The sequence below is a fragment of the Tachyglossus aculeatus genome, chromosome X4, assembly GCF_015852505.1.
Source record: "Tachyglossus aculeatus isolate mTacAcu1 chromosome X4, mTacAcu1.pri, whole genome shotgun sequence".
Lineage (NCBI taxonomy): Eukaryota > Metazoa > Chordata > Mammalia > Monotremata > Tachyglossidae > Tachyglossus > Tachyglossus aculeatus.
Window position 1 is genome coordinate 11,612,698 of NC_052098.1, and position 17,490 is coordinate 11,630,187.

The 17,490-nt window shown below is 45.9% G+C and overlaps 1 protein-coding gene and 1 non-coding gene across 2 annotated transcripts in view; both read right to left on the reverse strand.

Annotated features, from left to right (window-relative positions):
• CX4H9orf85 (chromosome X4 C9orf85 homolog) overlaps positions 1–17,490 on the reverse strand; it is an 80,359-nt gene that overhangs the window by 9,251 nt on the left and 53,618 nt on the right. The gene's annotated exons all lie outside the window — the stretch shown is intronic.
• Positions 6,620–6,762, reverse strand: LOC119948251. Its single transcript, XR_005456659.1, has one exon. It is a non-coding gene; the product is annotated as a small nucleolar RNA SNORA7 (small nucleolar RNA).

The window sequence follows — 17,490 nt, forward strand, 5'->3', positions numbered from 1 at the left end:
CTCAGTCTGGGAAGGCCTCCTGGAGGAGGTGAGCTCTCAGTAGGGCCTTGAAGGGAGGAAGAGAGCTAGCTTGGTGGATGAGCAAAGGGAGGGCATTCCAGGCCCAGGGGATGACGTGGGCCGGGGGTCGATGGCGGGACAGGCGAGAACGAGGCACAGTGAGGAGATTAGTGGCAGAGGAGCAGAGGGTGCAGGGTGGGCTGTAGAAGGAGAGAAGGGAGGTGAGGTAGGAGGGGGCGAGGTGATGGACAGCCTTGAAGCCCAGGGTGAGGAGTTTCTGCCTGATGCGCAGATTGATTGGTAGCCACCGGAGATTTTTGAGGAGGGGAGTAACATGCCCAGAGTGTTTCTGGACAAAGACAATCTGGGCAGCAGCATGAAGTATGGATTGAAGTGGGGAGAGACACGAGGATGGGAGATTAGAGGAAGGCTGGTGCAGTAGTCCAGACGGGATAGGATGAGAGCTTGAACGAGCAGGGTAGCGGTTTGGATGGAGAGGAAAGGGCGGATCTTGGCAATGTTGCGGAGCTGAGACCGGCAGGTTTTGGTGACGGCTTGGATGTGAGGGGTGAATGAGAGAGCGGAGTCGAGGATGATACCAAGGTTACGGGCTTGTGAGATGGGAAGGATGGTAGTGCTGTCCACAGTGATGGGAAAGTCAGGGAGAGGGCAGGGTTTGGGAGGGAAGACAAGGAGTTCAGTCTTGGACATGTTGAGTTTTAGGTGGCGGGCAGACATCCAGATGGAGATGTCCTGAAGGCAGGAGGAGATGCGAGCCTGGAGAGAGGGGGAGAGAGCAGGGGCAGAGATGTAGATTTGGGTGTCATCAGCGTAGAGATGATAGTTGAAGCCATGGGAGCGAATGAGGTCACCAAGGGAGTGCGTGTAGATCGAGAACAGAAGGGGACCAAGCACTGAACCTTGGGGAACCCCCACAGTAAGGGGATGGGAGGGGGAGGAGGAGCCTGCAAAAGAGACTGAGAATGAATGACCGGAGAGATAAGATGAGAACTAGGAGAGGACGGGGTCTGTGAAGCCAAGGTCGGATAGCGTGTTGAGAAGAAGGGGGTGGTCCACAGTGTCGAAGGCAGCTGAGAGGTCGAGGAGGATTAGGGTAGAGTATGAGCCGTTGGATTTGGCAAGCAGGAGGTCATTGGTGACCTTTGAGAGGGCAGTTTCCGTGGAATGTAGGGGACGGAAGCCAGACTGGAGGGGGTCGAGGAGAGAGTAGGTGTTGAGGAATTCGAGGCAGCGCGTGTAGACAACTCGTTGTCTTAGTACAGAGCACTGTACTAAGCACTTGGGAGAGTACAATATAAAAGAATTGGTAGACACTTTCCCTGCCCACAACAGGCTTACAGTCTAGAGGGGGAGACAGATATTAATATAAAGTATGGATATGTGTTTAAAAAGCATTTAACAAATATCACAATTCTTTAATAATAATAATCAATGATGGTGATAATAATAACAAAAATAAAATTTCTTTCCCTGTTGCAGAAGGGAAGAGAAGCAGCTCTTCTCCTCTCCTAATAATCCAATTTGAATCCGAAATACACTTCATCGTCTTTTAGCCTACTGAGAATACCCTTGCATCACGAATCTCAATTAAGGCAGTGGGCCCCCAGGACCCAACTAACATTGCATCCCACAGTGTATATGGCACATTAACAAACTGACTTTCTTTTTTCCCAGGGCAAAGTGATCAAAGTTTGCATTTATAGCTAAGAGCTGTTTTGGGGAATATGCTAATAGTTGAATGGTGAAAGGCAGCAACAGATATTTTCCTTGTTGGTTACAGGAAAATATGTCTGCTAGGCTGATGAGAGCAATACAGAGTAAAACTGGCCTCTGCTTTTTATCCATGACAGTTTAGAATGTCATGCAAGTTTTAGGAGCCTACTGCAATCAGTTTAAGACTGAAAAACAAATCTAACTCAATATTAACAAAGCCAGGCAAAGCCAGATCTTTTTCAGCTGAAGTCCTAAGCAACAGAACCTTGTAATTAAAATGAGTTGCAGACAAAATTTGAGGCAATTTCTTTACTACTACTACTACTACCACCACCACCACCACCACCTGTGGTATTTGCTAAGCGCTTTCTATGTGCCAGGCACTGTTCTAAGCACTGGGGTAGATTACAAGATAATTGGTTTGAACACGGTCCCTGTCCCACATGGGGCTCACAGTCTTAATTCCCATTTTACAGATGAGGGAACAGAGGCACCGGGAAGTGAAGTGACTTGCCCAAAGTCACACAGCAGACAAGTGGAGGAGTCGGAATTAGAATCCAGGTCCTTCTGACTCCCAGGCACGTACTAGATCCACTAGCCCAGGCTGCTTCTACTCCCAATGGTGGGAATTTTTGCAATCATCCCTAAAATACGAAAGTTATGTCTTGACAACCAAATATTTCATAAAATCTCTTGGGGGTTGGGGGGAGAAAAAAATCAAATTTTAATCAATTCAAATACGGAAAAAATAACCTCCAGGACACAAGTGGACATTTTATGACCATAACTCAGCATTCCCAGTATGTGGACACTCAATGTACTTTCAGTTTTCTCATTAACATTCAATTTTCGGATCTACCTTTAATGATCTAATCTAAGATGGAGCAAGACATGTCAGGAATTGAATAACATAATTCTCTGAATTACTTAGTAATGCTCAGATCTCATTCTGCGAGACAGTTTTAAAGTAATGAATTGGCAGCAAATGAAATCCACATTACAAACTCTAATAATTTGGTTGATACATGTGTAGCCCACTATACAGCCACGATGTGCTCTGTAAAAATGCAGGTGTATTTCGGGGTGCAGGCATTCATGATACATTTATTTTTTGGCAGAGCACGTACTGGCTGTATCCCAGGGTAAGCACAGCTATGGAAAAACATATCATTTACACTTCATGTAAACCAGAAACTTTAATTTTCCTAACCAAATAGATTTTTTGTTGGCAAAACTGCTCAACAGTAGCATAATTTACTGCTTTGCAATTCATGTCCTCTCAGTCCATTGGCAGGTGGAGGTGTTAAGAGTCAGCAGGCAGGCAGCAGAGAAGAAAGAACAAGGGCCTGGGTGAATTTACAAATTGGAAGAGCCCTGAATAATCAATCATTACTTGGCTGAATTCCATTTCAATGAAAATACTTTTACAGGTAGCTAAATGAATGACTCAAACTAATTTCCCTGGGACAATCCTTATGTTTGTTTGCTTCCCTTTGCAGCTTCCTTTGACACAGATCATCAGAGGTGGGACTGCCAAGTTTTAAAGTTCTTTCTCTGCTTATGTTTTATATTGAATGTGAACCTTGCAGGGTGCTTGGATGCATTACTTTTCCCTTCCAATGATCAATTTTGTTATATATTACTATTTATTACTGTTTGCTCAGATTTTTCTAAACAAAATGGGGAAAAAAAGCACATACCACTTGGCCATTAAAATTTTGCTATACACTTAAATAAATGAGCTCTTTCCAATTTCAAAAGGGAAACAGGTGACCATCCAGCAGAGCCCTTTATGAACTACCTTTCCACAATCCCATTTCTTTGCAAACTACCTCATAACCATAGGATCGTCTCTAAAATGCACAGAGACGAAAAAGATCTTGAAAAAGACATAAGGTTGGTACTGGGGTTTATTCCTCAATCAATATTTACTTCTTTTTACATTTGTAAATATTCCCTTGTGCCAAAGGCAGCTTAAACCGTTCTGAAAACAGTATTTGGGGCTACAGTAGTAATAATAGTATATATTGAGTGCTTCCTGGGTGCAAAGCACTATACTAAGCACTGGGGAAGAATACGTGGGAGAAAGAGCTACAGATCCTGGCCCTCTGGAGGCTCACATCCAAAAAATAAAGAGAAGCAGCTTTGGCCTAGTGGAAACAGTCTGGGCCTAGGATCAGGGCATCTAGGTTCTGATCCCAGCTCCACCACTCACCTGCTAAGTGACTTTGGGCAAGTCGTTTCACTTCTCTGGGCCTCAGATTCCTCATCTGTAAAATATGGATTCGATACCTGTTTCTCCCTCCTGCTTAGACTGATAGTCCCATGTGGGCCAGGGATTGTGTTCGACCTGATTAGAGAAGCAATTTTGCCAAGTGGATAGAGCACCGGCCTGGAAGTCAAAAGGACCTGGGTTCTAATCCCAGCCCTGCCACTTGTCTGTTGTGTGATCTTGGTTAAGTTGCTTCACTTTTCTATGCATCAGTTTCCTCATCTATAAAAAAAATGGGGATTAAGAGTGTGAGCTCCATGTGGGACAGGGACTGTGTCCAAACTGATTAACTTGTACCTACCCCAGTGCTTAGTACAGTGCTTGGCACAGAGTAAGCGCTTAACAAATATCACTCACAACACCAACCATGACAACAACTTGAAGCGACCCCAAGCGCTTAGAACAGTGCTTGATAAAGAGTAAGTGCTTAACAAATACAACAATAATACTAATAAAAGGGAGGAGATGGGACTCGCAAGAGATGAGGAAAGATGAAACTTTTGTCAAAATGCAAAAACAACACGAAAGAGAAGGACAAAGATAAACACACAAAATCAAAACCAAAAGAGCAATAGAGTACAGTGGCTAGAGAGCAGGGTTTCAGGCTCCTCACACCTCAGAGTCCAAAAACAGTCACACCCGGAGCCACAGCTATAGTACACAGGCTATACTGTAATAATACATTAGAGGCAACAGCAGTAAGGCGATCCATTAAATTGGCTACAAAGCTTACAGCAACAGGAAAGACGAAGATGCAATCAAGCTGAACCTTAAATCTCAAGCAGACACCCGCAAGGTATCTGGATAGGTGAGGGGTGAAAATACACGCCAGACTGAATTTTCCCAATATTTCCGTTTGACTCAACATAGCTTTGGCCTAAAGTGCAGTTTGGGAGCCTGAACTATCTGGATAGCGTGTAGGCACCAGCTCTGGGACCCGCTTTAGACTCTAGAGGTAAGCTCGTTACAGGCAAGGAACGTGTCTGCCAATTCTGTTGTATTGTACTCTCCCAAGCGCTTAGTACAGTTCTCTGCACATAGTAAGTGCTCAATAAATCCCACTGACTGATGGATTGATCAACTGCCTTTGAGACCACATGACAACTGTGGTGAAGGGGGTCTAGAAATCTTACCTGTCCATCGTTTTGCAGTTCTCTTCCAAGCATTGGGATGGTTTTGAAATGAGCCAATTCCCCACAATTCATCATTCAGATCAGGGGCCATTTCTCCCCATCACTTTACTTCATTTCTCTCTTTACTAATTAGCTCTTGTCCTAGAAGATTCCAGCCCCAACCTGGCCTGAAAGCTCTTGGCCAGCAGACTCACAGCCAGTTCACGAGGTGGGGGTACCAGTTGCCCAGACAACCATAAATTCTGTGCTCTGATTTGGACACATGCTGACTACCTATGGCGCCTTTCTGGGAAAATTTAATTTGATGTTCAAATTAGCATGAAAAAAGGCTCGATTAGTTTTTTTCTCTTTCCATTGTGTTTTTCTCCTGTTGTTGGAAACCACTCAGAAAGGCTTGGGGATGCCCTTTGGTTCCAGTGGATGGAAAACTTGTGTCACTTGAGTGTCCACCTATTTACACTGCTCTATTAAAAGGCTGACTGCCAAAAGAACGACCAAATGGAATTAAAGTTTTAGAAAATTGATAGGGGAAAAAGCCTGACCACGCCAATGAAGATTTAGTTGTGTACAATTTTACTTGTGGCTATATGTTTTAAATATTTCCTCATGAGGGACAGTGGCAAAAATCCAACCTGTGAGCTCGACTAAATTTTAAAGCCAATCAATGTGTTTTAATAAAGCACCACTCCCAACTTTTGTCACTAAAGAAAACAGGCCTGAATGTCAAGGGCAATAAGGCTGTTAACTCCATAAAGAATTATGAAATGAATAAGAATTATTGCTCGGGATTATCATCAGAGGTATTAGAATCTCCAAATACACAGGAATAACAACTGAGTTCTTGAGTCATTCAGATGGACTTATTCAGGAGTTTGAAAGAGTTGAAATGGTTTTTTTCCTCTCTTCAGTTTGGGCTTCCCATCCACATGAAAATGTTGTTGTCTTAAGCTGTTGAGTGGTGTCCTACCCATAGCGATGCCATGGACACATCTCTTCCAGAACGCCCCACCTCCATCTGCAATCGTTCTGATAGTGTGTCCATAGAGTTTTCTTGGTAAAAATATAGAAGTGGTTTACCATTGCCTCCTTCCACACGGTCAACCTGAATCTCAATCAATCAAATCGTATTTATTGAGTGCTTACTGTGTGCAGAGCACTGTACTAAGCGCTTGGGAAGTACAAGTTGGCAACATATAGAGACAGTCCTTACCCAACAGTGGGCTCACAGTCTAAAAAGGGGGAGACAGAGAACAAAACCATACTAACAAAATAAAATAAATAGAATAGATATGTACAAGTAAAATAAATAGAGTAATAAATATGTACAAACATATATACATATATACAGGTGCTGTGGGGAAGGGAAGGAGGTAAGATGAGGGGGATGGAGAGGGGGACGAGGGGGAGAGGAAGGAAGGGGCTCAGAATCTCCGCCCTCGACTCTCTCCCATGCCGCTGCTGCCAGCACGGGTGAGTTTTGACCTGTAGCAGACTGCCTTCCACTCGCTAGCCACTGCCCAAGCTAGGAATGAAATGGAATGGATATGCCTCTGCTTGACTCTCCCTCCCATAGTCGAGACTGGTAGAGTACTGGAAACTCTCCAGATGCGACCCTGAGAGGTGACATGAAAATGTACCTGATTGAAAAATGTAGGAATACTAAAAAAAGGTGATACTGTGTCAGGATTTCCCCCACCTCAAATCACTCAGTATGACTATCTTCTCACTAATTTATTCATGTGTGTGCATGCATGTACATTCATTCAATCGTATTTATTGAGCTCTTACTGTGTGCAGAGCACTGTACTAAGCACTTGGGAAGTACAAGTCGGCAACTTATAAGCGCTTAACAAATACCATCATCATCATCCTATAGAGACGGTCCCTACCCAACAACGGGCTCACAGTACACGTGTGGGGATGGTGGGGATTCTTTATGCTCAAAGATGCTACTGATGGTGAAATTCACCCGTGAGCCCGTGTGGCTAAAATGGCCAACGTAGGACTCACAGTCTTGACCAAATTACCCACGCACGATGTCGTGCTACTGTGTTCGTTTGCAGCACCTGGTCCTAGTTTCACCTCTGCCTCATTTCACGATCCTTACTTAGCTTCTGTTGAAGAAGGAGCTGCTTCTCTTGATTGCAGTGTGCCATACGCTGGTTTATCAGCTGCAGTTCAGCTGAGATGAAGAATTGTCAAGGGTTTTGTTTTACTGTACCCTTAAAACGTTTTCTATGTCCTCCTTCCTTTTGTTTTCCCCCATTTCAGCTAACCAGACAGCAGCTCTCTGGCTACCCTACTGCCATCCCTTCTCTGCAAGGTCCCACCCAGTGGAGTGTTGAGCTGACCATAGCCTCAATGCTGGCTTCAAGGTAGCTTCATTCTAAGGCTTTGTTTGTGAGACTTTCTGGCCATTTGATCAATCAATCAATCAATCAATCGTATTTATTGAGCGCTTACTGTGTGCAGAGCACTGTACTAGGCGCTTGGTAAGTACAAGCTGGCAACATATAGAGACAGTCCCTACCCAACAGTGGGCTCACAGTCTAGATGGGGGAGACAGAGAACAAAACCAAACATACTAACAAAATAAAATAAATAGAATAGATATGTACAAGTAAAGTAAATAAATAAAGAGTAATAAATATGTACAAACATATATACATATATACAGGTGCTGTGGGGAAGGGAAGGAGGTAAGATGGAGGGGATGGAGAGGGGGACGAGGGGGAGAGGAAGGAAGGGGCCCAGTCTGGGAAGGCCTCCTGGAGGAGGTGAGCTCTCAGTAGGGCCTTGAAGGGAGGAAGAGAGCTAGCTTGGCGGATGGGCAGAGGGAGCGCATTCCAGGCCCGGGGGAGGACGTGGGCTGGGGGTCGATGGTGGGACAGGCGAGAACGAGGCACGGTGAGGAGATTAGTGGCAGAGGAGCAGAGGGTGCGGGGTGGGCTGTAGAAGGAGAGAAGGGAGGTGAGGTAGGAGGGGGCGAGGTGATGGAGAGCCTTGAAGTTTGATGTTGTGTACACCCGCGAGTGACACAGATAGGACTGCACGTGGAGTCGGATATGGCATCTGGTGGGTGGAGGAGAGAAGAGTGCCGGTCATGGAAAAGACTGGACGACCCTATAGTTCAATCAATCAATGATATTTATTGAGCGCTGTGTGCAGAGAAATCAATCAATCAATGGAGTTTACTGAGTGCTTACTCTGTGCAGAGCACTGTACCAAGCGCTTGAGGGAGCACAACAGAATTAGTAGACACATTTCATGCCCACAATAAGCTTACAGTCTGGACTTCTACAGACCTTCACATTGGCCTGGCACCTGATACCACACTGCCACCACAGCCTGTGTGACGGACTTCCTGAGGATGTGGAGGTCTGTCAGTTTAATTTTCTATTTTTTTGTCTATGTGGCAAGTGAGCTGCCTATGTAACAGAACTGTGACAACATTAAGCTTTCATTATCACTCCCCTTTGGGTGGAGCTGGAGATGAATCGCCTCTCTCCAAGGAGGAAGACCTCACACTTACCCACTGCTCCACAACGGAAGATCCTAAGCCTCTTGCAATTTATCTTTTCATACACACGTGTAGGTTCCAGTCTCCCTACTCCCACCCCTAGTTGGGCCTAGCCAGTATCTGGTTCTTCTATCATCACCCCAACCCTCCTCTTCATCCTCCAACTCCCTATACCAGCACTTACATACCTATCTTTAAATTGCATATTATAAATTATTTATATTAATGTCCATCTCCCCATCTAACCTGTAAACTCATTATGGGCAGGGAATATGCCCGCCAATTCTGTTGTACTGCACTCCCCCAAGCACTTGGTACAGAGCTCTGCACACAGTAAACGCTCAATAATTACCAATGATTGACTCATTGGCTGTCAGCAGTGTGGCCTAGTGGATAAAACACTGGCCTGGGAGTCAGGGGACCTTGGGTTCTAATCCCAGCTCAGCCACTTGCCTGCTGTGTGACGGGGTAAATCACTTCACTTCTCTGAACCTCAGTTTCCTCATCTGTAAAACGGGAATTGTATAACCTGATAATCTTGTACCTATCACAGTGTTTGGCACATAGTAAGCACTTAACAAATCCCACAATTACTACTATTAACCAGTTGGCCCCTCCCCTTGATGTCAGAGCCGGTGAACTTTGGGTGAAATCCAGTATAGCTTCTTTTCCAGCTCAAGGAGAAGCAACATGGCCTGGAGAAGCCTCAAGGCCTAGTGGAAAGAGCCCGGGCCTGGGAGTCAGAGGACCTGGGTTCTGATCCCAACTCTGACAATTGCTTGTTTGACCTTGGGCAAATCACTTAACTCTTCCATGCCTCAGTTCTCCTGTTCTCCCTCCTATTTAAACTGTGAGCCCCATGCAGGACAAGGACTTTGTGCACAACCTGATTAACTTGTATCTACCCCAGCACTTAAAACAGTGTTTGACACATAGCGCTTAACAAATACCCCAAAACAGGTCTTTTTGCTTCCTTTATATTAGCAGTCTTGTCTTGCAAGCTCAGAGTTTCAGTTTTCTACTTTCAAAGCCCCAAACCCCCTGATATGAGGGAATACAGCTGTAAATACAGATTCTTGGTTAGGTTTACAGCTTCCCTGGTGCAAGCTGGGTTTTCTGAACTTCTCGCCTTCCCTCCTAACTCTCCCTGTGGATAACCCCCACATTGTCCTCCTGCCCTCAGAAGTAGGGGTAGTAGTGATACCCACTGAGCGCTTACTGCGCATGCACAGAGCACTGCACTATGCGCTGGGATAGAAAAAAGTGAGTTGCTGACCCAACTTCTGGTAGCAGACCTGATCCTGGGCAGCTGGCTCTGGGGAGCATCCTTTCGGGGAGCATGTGCTTGGTGGGGATAAGGAAGAGACGGATGGTTGCCCTCCTGCCTGCCCATCTGGAGCTGCTAACCCACTGAGTTGTTAGACCACTTGACTAGCCAGAACAGGAAATGGTTTTGGTAGCCCACTTGCTGGGCCCTCTCTAGGAGGCTGAAGTGTTACACTTTGTACTTTGCCCAAAGGAGTGGGAATAGGTCCCCTTTTGCCATGGGATTCATCCCTGGATGCCAGGGGCCTCCCGGCAGCTGGATCGGCTGCACGGGGCCTCCCCGGGGTCCTGGCCCCAGAGAGAGCCGAGGAAGGAGATCGGGAAGGGGGCAATTTGGTTTCCTGAGGAGAAGGAGGGAGAGGACTGTTTTGAACCCGTGCTTTTTCCTAATAACAATAATAATAATAATTGTGGTATTTGCTAAGCACTTACTATGTGCCAGGCACTGTACGAAGTGCTAGGGTAGATAATAACAATAATAATAATGGTATTTTTTAAGTGCTTACTATGTGCGAAGCACTGTTCTAAGCGCTGGGAGGGATACAAGGTGATCAGGTTGTCCCACACGGGGCTCACAGTCTTAATACCCATTTTACAGATGAGGTAACTGAGGCACAGAGAAGTTAAGTGGCTTGCCCAAGGTCACACAGCTAAGTGGTGGAGCTGGGATTCGAACCCTTTACCTCTAACTCCCAAGCCCATGCTCTTTCCACTGAGCCACACTGCAAGCTAATCAGGTTGGACACAGTCCTGTCCCGCATGGGGCTCACCATCTTAACCCCCATTTTACAGATGAAGCAACTGAGACACAGAGAAGTGAAGTGACTTGCCCAAGGTCACACAGCAGAAAAGTAGCTGAGCTGGGCCTAGGACCCAGGGCCTTCTGGCTCCCAGGCCCGTGCTCTGACCCTCATCAGGATTTCATCCTCTTAAATTGCACGAGTGGTTGTTGACAGGCCCAGGCCTGTCACCCCTGGCCGGCTGTGGGGCCGGGTTGACCGCCAGGACTTGGCCAGAGCATGCTGGTCTGGATGGGGGAGGGGAAAGGGATTTGCCCAGGGGCTCAGTAGAGTGCCCTTCTTGGGGGCCAGGCCCCTCTTGGTAGTTGAGTTCTTTTCCCAATCTCCAGTGAGTTCTTTTCCCAATCTCCAGGTCTTTCCCCTCAGCGGGGTGAGTTGGAGTTGATTTTGACAGATAATGTTGGACGGCAGGTGTTGGTTCACATTTCTACTAAGCTTTCATGTCCCTTGATCGGATCGGTAGTGGGGGGAGAGGGCTGTGGTTTGGGGTGGGGGGGGGGTGCGGGTCAGGACTTAAGGATGTGAGGCTCGGACACAGAGCCCCTGAACCGCCCCCCCCCAACCCCCACTCAAAGCTCTCTCACGACCAAAACAAATCATTCTGCAGAAGAGCCCCACCAGGAGGCATCATCTGTGACCCCAAAATGAAGTGGATCTGTAACCACCATAGTAAGCCACCAGATTCCTTCCTCTGCATCCAGCTTTTGGCAATCCTGAGAACTGCAAAGTCTGGCCCAAAGCCAATTACGCGCCACTACCTTGCAGTTCAGAGAAGCAGCTCAGCCTCTGAGGCGAGGGAGGCTGAAAGTTTCAGCCCTGTTCCAAACAATGCTTGTTCATTCCTAAAGAAGCATTAGTTAAAAGCCCCAAACCTCTCCATCCCAGGCTTGGCTGGCTGAGCTTTTCTTCTGGTCACACCAGTTGGCCGAACGCTGATCTGGCAGGACAGGATTGGCCGACGGAGAGATGGTAGTGAAACGTGGACCAATAGTTAAACTCAAGGCACACAAAAAGGGAGGCTTTAGACAGCAGACACTCGAAGCCTCATAATGTAAACTGTTCATCATTTCAGTTATCCAGAACACAATTTAAAGGAAATTAGTTTGGGGAAACCAAATCCCACGCTGCCTGGGTCTAGATGGGAAAAAGCAAAGGTCCATTCAGCGGGAGTGGGGAAAGAAACAAAAAACCCATCCAAACAAACCCAAACCTACCTACTTTTTCACGGGGAGACATTTCCGGCTTCGCTTTCAATCAACCCCAAAAGAAGAATGGAATCCAGTGAATTTTGTCGCACTATTTCAGAACTGGCTGAAAGCCACTGGTTTGAAGCCAAGCACACAAGATTGCTTTCCTAGGGGATTTGGGTATTTTGACGTGGTTCCTAATTGACCTGGCAGGGAAATCGGGGAGCTGCCTACCCGACACTTCATGTCTTTCTCTTTCAATCCCTTCCCGCTTTAAAAATAGAAATGTAGCAAAATGGGAAACACGTTTGGCTCTTAGGACATTCAAAACAATACAACTCCACTTGTTATGCCAAGGTCCTTGATTCTAAGATCACCCTGACTAGGGCTACCGAAAGGTAAAGAACCGTCAGTTTTCCCCTAGTGGCAGACTGCTTATGAATATCTTTTTTCTCATTTGCGTTCTCAACCGTTTTTCTTTTCACCCCGATAAATGCTTCACATAACAATGCTGGATGCAGGATTTCAGTGAGTCAGTGAGTCAGTTGCATTTATTGAGCGCTTACTGTGTGCAGAGCACTGCACTAAGCGCTTGAAAACAAAATAGCAGGTATATTCCATGCCCACAACAAGCTTACAGGCTAAAGGGGGAGACAGACATTAACGAAAATAAATAAATACATATAGATATGTACATACATGCTTTGGGGCTGAGAGGGAGGATGAATAAAGGGAGCAAGTCAGGGCGATGCAGAAGAGAGTGGGAGGAGAAAAGGAGAGGAGGGCTTAGTCAGGGGAGGCCTGCTGGAGGAGATGTGCCTTCAATAAGGCTTTAAAGTTGGGGAGAGTCATTGTCTGTTGGATATGAGGAGGGAGGATGTTCCAGGCCAGAGGCAGGACGTGGGAGAGAGGTCAGTGGTGAGATAGATGAGATCAAGGTACAGTGAGCAGGTTAGCATCAGAAGAGCAAAGCGTATGGGCAGGGTTGTAGTAGGAGAGTAGCGAGGTGAGGTAGGAGGGGGTAAGGTGATCGGCTGCTTTAAAGCCAAAGTGCAAACACTTCCTCACACCCACTCTGGCCCTCCTTCACACAGCCACCCTTCCATTGCATCAAGCCCAATACACATCTCTTGTCCCTCCCGTTTGGAGTCACTGCAGAGCTGAGTGGGGAGGGTGGGGGAATCTCTTGGGGTAGGTCCCTGGCTAGTGATGCTCCAGGGAGGGGCCCTTCAACTGATGGGGCACAGGTCCCCAACCTCAAACCCAGACTGAGCCCCCTCCTTCCTCTCCCCATCCCCCCGCCTTACCTTCTTCCCCTCCCCACAGCACCTGTATATGTATATATGTTTGTACATATTTATTACTCTATTTATTTTACTTGTACATATCTATTCTATTTATTTTATTTTGTTAATATGTTTTGTTTTGTTGTCAATCTCCCCCTTCTAGACTGTGAGCCCGCTGTTGGGTAGGGACCGTCTCTATATGTTGCCAACTTGTACTTCCCAAGCATTTAGTACACTGCTCTGCACACAGTAAGTGCTCAATAAATGCGACTGACTGACTGACTGACTGACTGACTGACTGACTGAATGAATGAAACCAGCTTCTGGCAACCCAGTTAACTGCTGTAGGGCAACTTAAGCTTCCCTCTAGCGGTAGTGACCACAGTAACCAGGAGCCACGTTGCAGCAGGGCCTCGAGGCCTAATTCCCCAGGAGGATCTATGCCTGGGGGTTTCCCTCCGCCCAAAGGAATTAGAAGCAGCCTGGCCCATCCCCTCTCCATTGGGGTGGCACCTCAGAAAAGGGTCTCATATCTGGAATGGGGCTGGGAGGGGGAAACAAACTCACACTCCTGGAGCCTCATTTTCTCCTCCTCTCAAGATTTCTATCATATGTTCCCAAGCACCTAATACAGTGCTCTACACATAGCAGGTGCTCAATAAATACCACTGGGATCAATCAAAGGTGCCAACTGAGCAACTGCTATGTGCATAGCACCATCCTAAGAGTGTGGAAAAGTACAATACTACAGAGTTGGTAGACAAATTCACTGCCCACAAGAAGCTCAGTCTACAGTGGCAGACGATGATTTTATTATTGTCATTTCACACGGGGAAATAAAGACAGTAATAATATTAAGAGTGGTATTTATATGCTTAGTACAGTGCTCCGCACACAGTAAGTGCTCAATAAATATCATTTATTAACTAAGTGCTTATAATGTGCCCAACAATGTACTAAGCACTGGAGTATACATACAAGACAACCCAGACAACTCAGTCCAAATAGGAGGGAAAACAGATATTTTATCCCCATTTTACAGATGAGGTAAATGAGGCACAGAAGTTAAGTGACTTGCCCAAGGTCACACAGCAGGCAAGTGGTGTGGCCAGATTATAACCCAGGTCCTCTGACTCCCAGGCCTGTACTCTTTCCATTAGGCCACACTGCTTCTCAGGACAGAAAGAGATTAAGTAATGAAATATTTGCAAGTCCACCAAGGCAAAAGGTGAAGTCACAAGCCGGTTTACACTGCAAGGTAATGGTAATGGGCCTTCCCTTCTATTTCGCTAAAAGGGAAAATGAAGAGTTAATACAAAAGCTCTATCGTTCATATAAAATTTAGAGGGTTTTATTTTTAAGTTATCTTTTTTCTTCTACCTCCTAATAATAAAATGTCAAATCTGTCATATTATATACTTTGACCAAAAATCCTGTTTCATTCTGCTAGTAAAATTCAAGATTTTTTTTTAAAGTTGAAATTCTGGAAGAAACCAGAATGAAAAAGCACCAGGAGGTTTTGGTTTTAGGATTTGAATTATTTTTAACTAAACACAGTTGTTTTTAAACAAGAGATTCTGAAAAAAGTCAGATCTTCACTTTATGTTGATGGAATTTGTGTTGCTTATCAAAAACTTATGGAAATAAATGATACTATCCCTGAGCACAAGGGTGGTAACTTGCCGGGGAGGAAGGGGCAGGGACAATGAGGGCCATTGCAAAATACCAACTCAGTTTCTCACCCCTGCTGTCCCTCCATGCCATGGTGTCTCTATTTTCTCTCTCTCTCTCTCTCTCTCTCTCTCTCTCTCTCTCTCTCTCTCTCTCTCTCTCTCTCTCTCTCTCTCTCTCCCTCTCTCCCTCCCTCCTGCATATTTTTACTTCAGCCCAATTAAAAAATCAGCATCTCTATCTCCCTCCCTCCCCCCAATATCTCTCTCTAGATCTCTCTGTCTGGCTATGGTCTTTGGGAATACCTGGCTTTGGATGAGTCTCTTTCTGCCAATGGGTCTTTCTTTGCCACAGTCTCTGGTTGTGCCATCAAGTCTCTCTGGGTTGTCACTGGAAGTCCTGCCCACTGTCTGCCCCCATGCTCAAAATGAAAAATTGCCACATGGAAGAATAAATGTTCAAAATCACAGTAAAGGAAAAGGGTCAGAGTCAAAAGAAAAAGATGGTTAGAATTTCAAAAATATGAATAGAAGGGTTATACAATGGAGACAGACTAGTAGTACATTTGGTCTCTTTCAAGGAGCTTGCATAAATTAATGAGCATGTCATTCTAAATGGACTGTTGAAAGGTATGTGATAAAGAGGAAGCAATTAGAGATATTAAGACCCTACACCCCCAGCTATTAGTGCGGGTGGCAAGGAAGAGGCAGTGTAGCCTAATGTATTCTAAAGTATTTATTTGTATTCTAAAGTATTTATTCCAACAAATGGCCTGGGAGTCAGAAGGTCATGGGTTCTAATCCCAGCTCCACCACTTGTCTGCTGTGTGATCTTGGGCCTCAGTTACCTCATTCATTCATTCATTCAATTGTATTTATTGAGCGCTTACTGTATGCAGAGCACTGTACTAAGCGCTTGGGAAGTACAAGTTGGCAACATATAGAGATGGTCCCTACCCAACAGCGGGCTCACAGTCTAGAAGGGGGAGACAGAGAACAAAACAAAACATATTAACAAAATAAAATAAATAGAATAAATATGTACAAATAAAATAAATAGAGTAATAAATACGTACAAACATATATACATATATACAGGTGCTGTGGGTAGGGGAAGGAGGTAAGGTGGGGGGATGGAGAGAGAGAGGAGGGGGAGAGGAAGGAGGGGACTTAGTCTGGGAAGGCCTCCTGGAGGAGGTGAGCTTTCAGTAGGGCCTTGAAGGGAGGAAGAGAGCTAGCTTGGCGGATGTGCAAAGGGAGGGCATTCCAGGCCAGGGGGATGACCTGGGCTGGGGGTCGACGGCGGGACAGGCGAGAACGAGGCACAGTAAGGAGATTAGCGGCAGAGGAGCGGAGGGTGTGGGCTGGGCTGCAGAAGGAGAGAAGGGAGGTGAGGTAGGAGGGGGCCAGGTGATGGTGAGGAGTTTCTGCCTGATGCGTAGGTTGATTGGTAGCCACTGGAGATTTTTGAGGAGGGGAGTAACACGCCCAGAGCGTTTCTGGACAAAGACAATCTAGGCAGCGGCGTGAAGTATGGACTGAAGTGGGGAGAGACAGGAGGATGGGAGATCGGAGAGAGGCTGATACAGTAATCCAGACAGGATAGGATGAGAGCTTGAACGAGCAGGGTAGCAGTTTGGATGGAGAGGAAAGGGCTGATCTTGGCAATGTTGCGGAGGTGAGACCGGCAGGTTTTGGTAATGGATTGGACATGAGGGGTTAACGAGAGAGCGGAGTCGAGGATGACACCAAGGCTGCGGGCTTGTGAGACGGGAAGGATGGTAGTGCCGTCAACAGTGATGGCAAAGTCAGGGAGAGGCAGGGTTTGGGAGGGAAGACAGAAAGATGGGAATTCAGACTGTGAGCCCCACATGGGACAGGGACTGCGTCCGACTCGATTTCCTTGTATCCACCCAGGCACTTAGTACAGTGCCTGGCACATAGTAAGTACTTAACACCACCATCTTTTTTTATGACAAAAACCTTTGATGTGACAAAGGGTGATTAAAGGCCCAAAGAAAGTCCAAGGAGTTCAAAAATGAATTTCTTCCTCATTTGGAGGGTAGAGATCGTACAGCACTACCCTTTAGAAATGCTGAGTAACAATCAATCTTTTTGTCCCTCTGTAAATAGCTTAGAATCTCATTGTGTCTGACAGTTTTTTTTAAAGCCCATTTTCTTGCAATATTTAAAATATTTCAGAGGTGTTGGAAGCAGGATTTCTTCATTTTAAAGTATGAAAACAAATATAAGCAGGAGGACCAATGATAATACGGACAATATTGTAATTGGAAGAATGTTCCCTCCTCGGATAATAATAAAAATAATAATAATAATGATGGCATTTATTAAGCGCTTACTATGTGCAAAGCACTGTTCTAAGTGCTGGGGAGGCTACAAGGTGATCAGGTTGTCCCACGGGGGGCTCACAGTCTTAATCCCCATTTTACCGATGAGGTAACTGAGGCACAGAGAAGTTAAGTGACTTGCCCAAAGTCACACAGCTGACAACTGGTGGAGCCGGGATTTGAACCCCTGACCTCTGACTCCAAAGCTCATGCT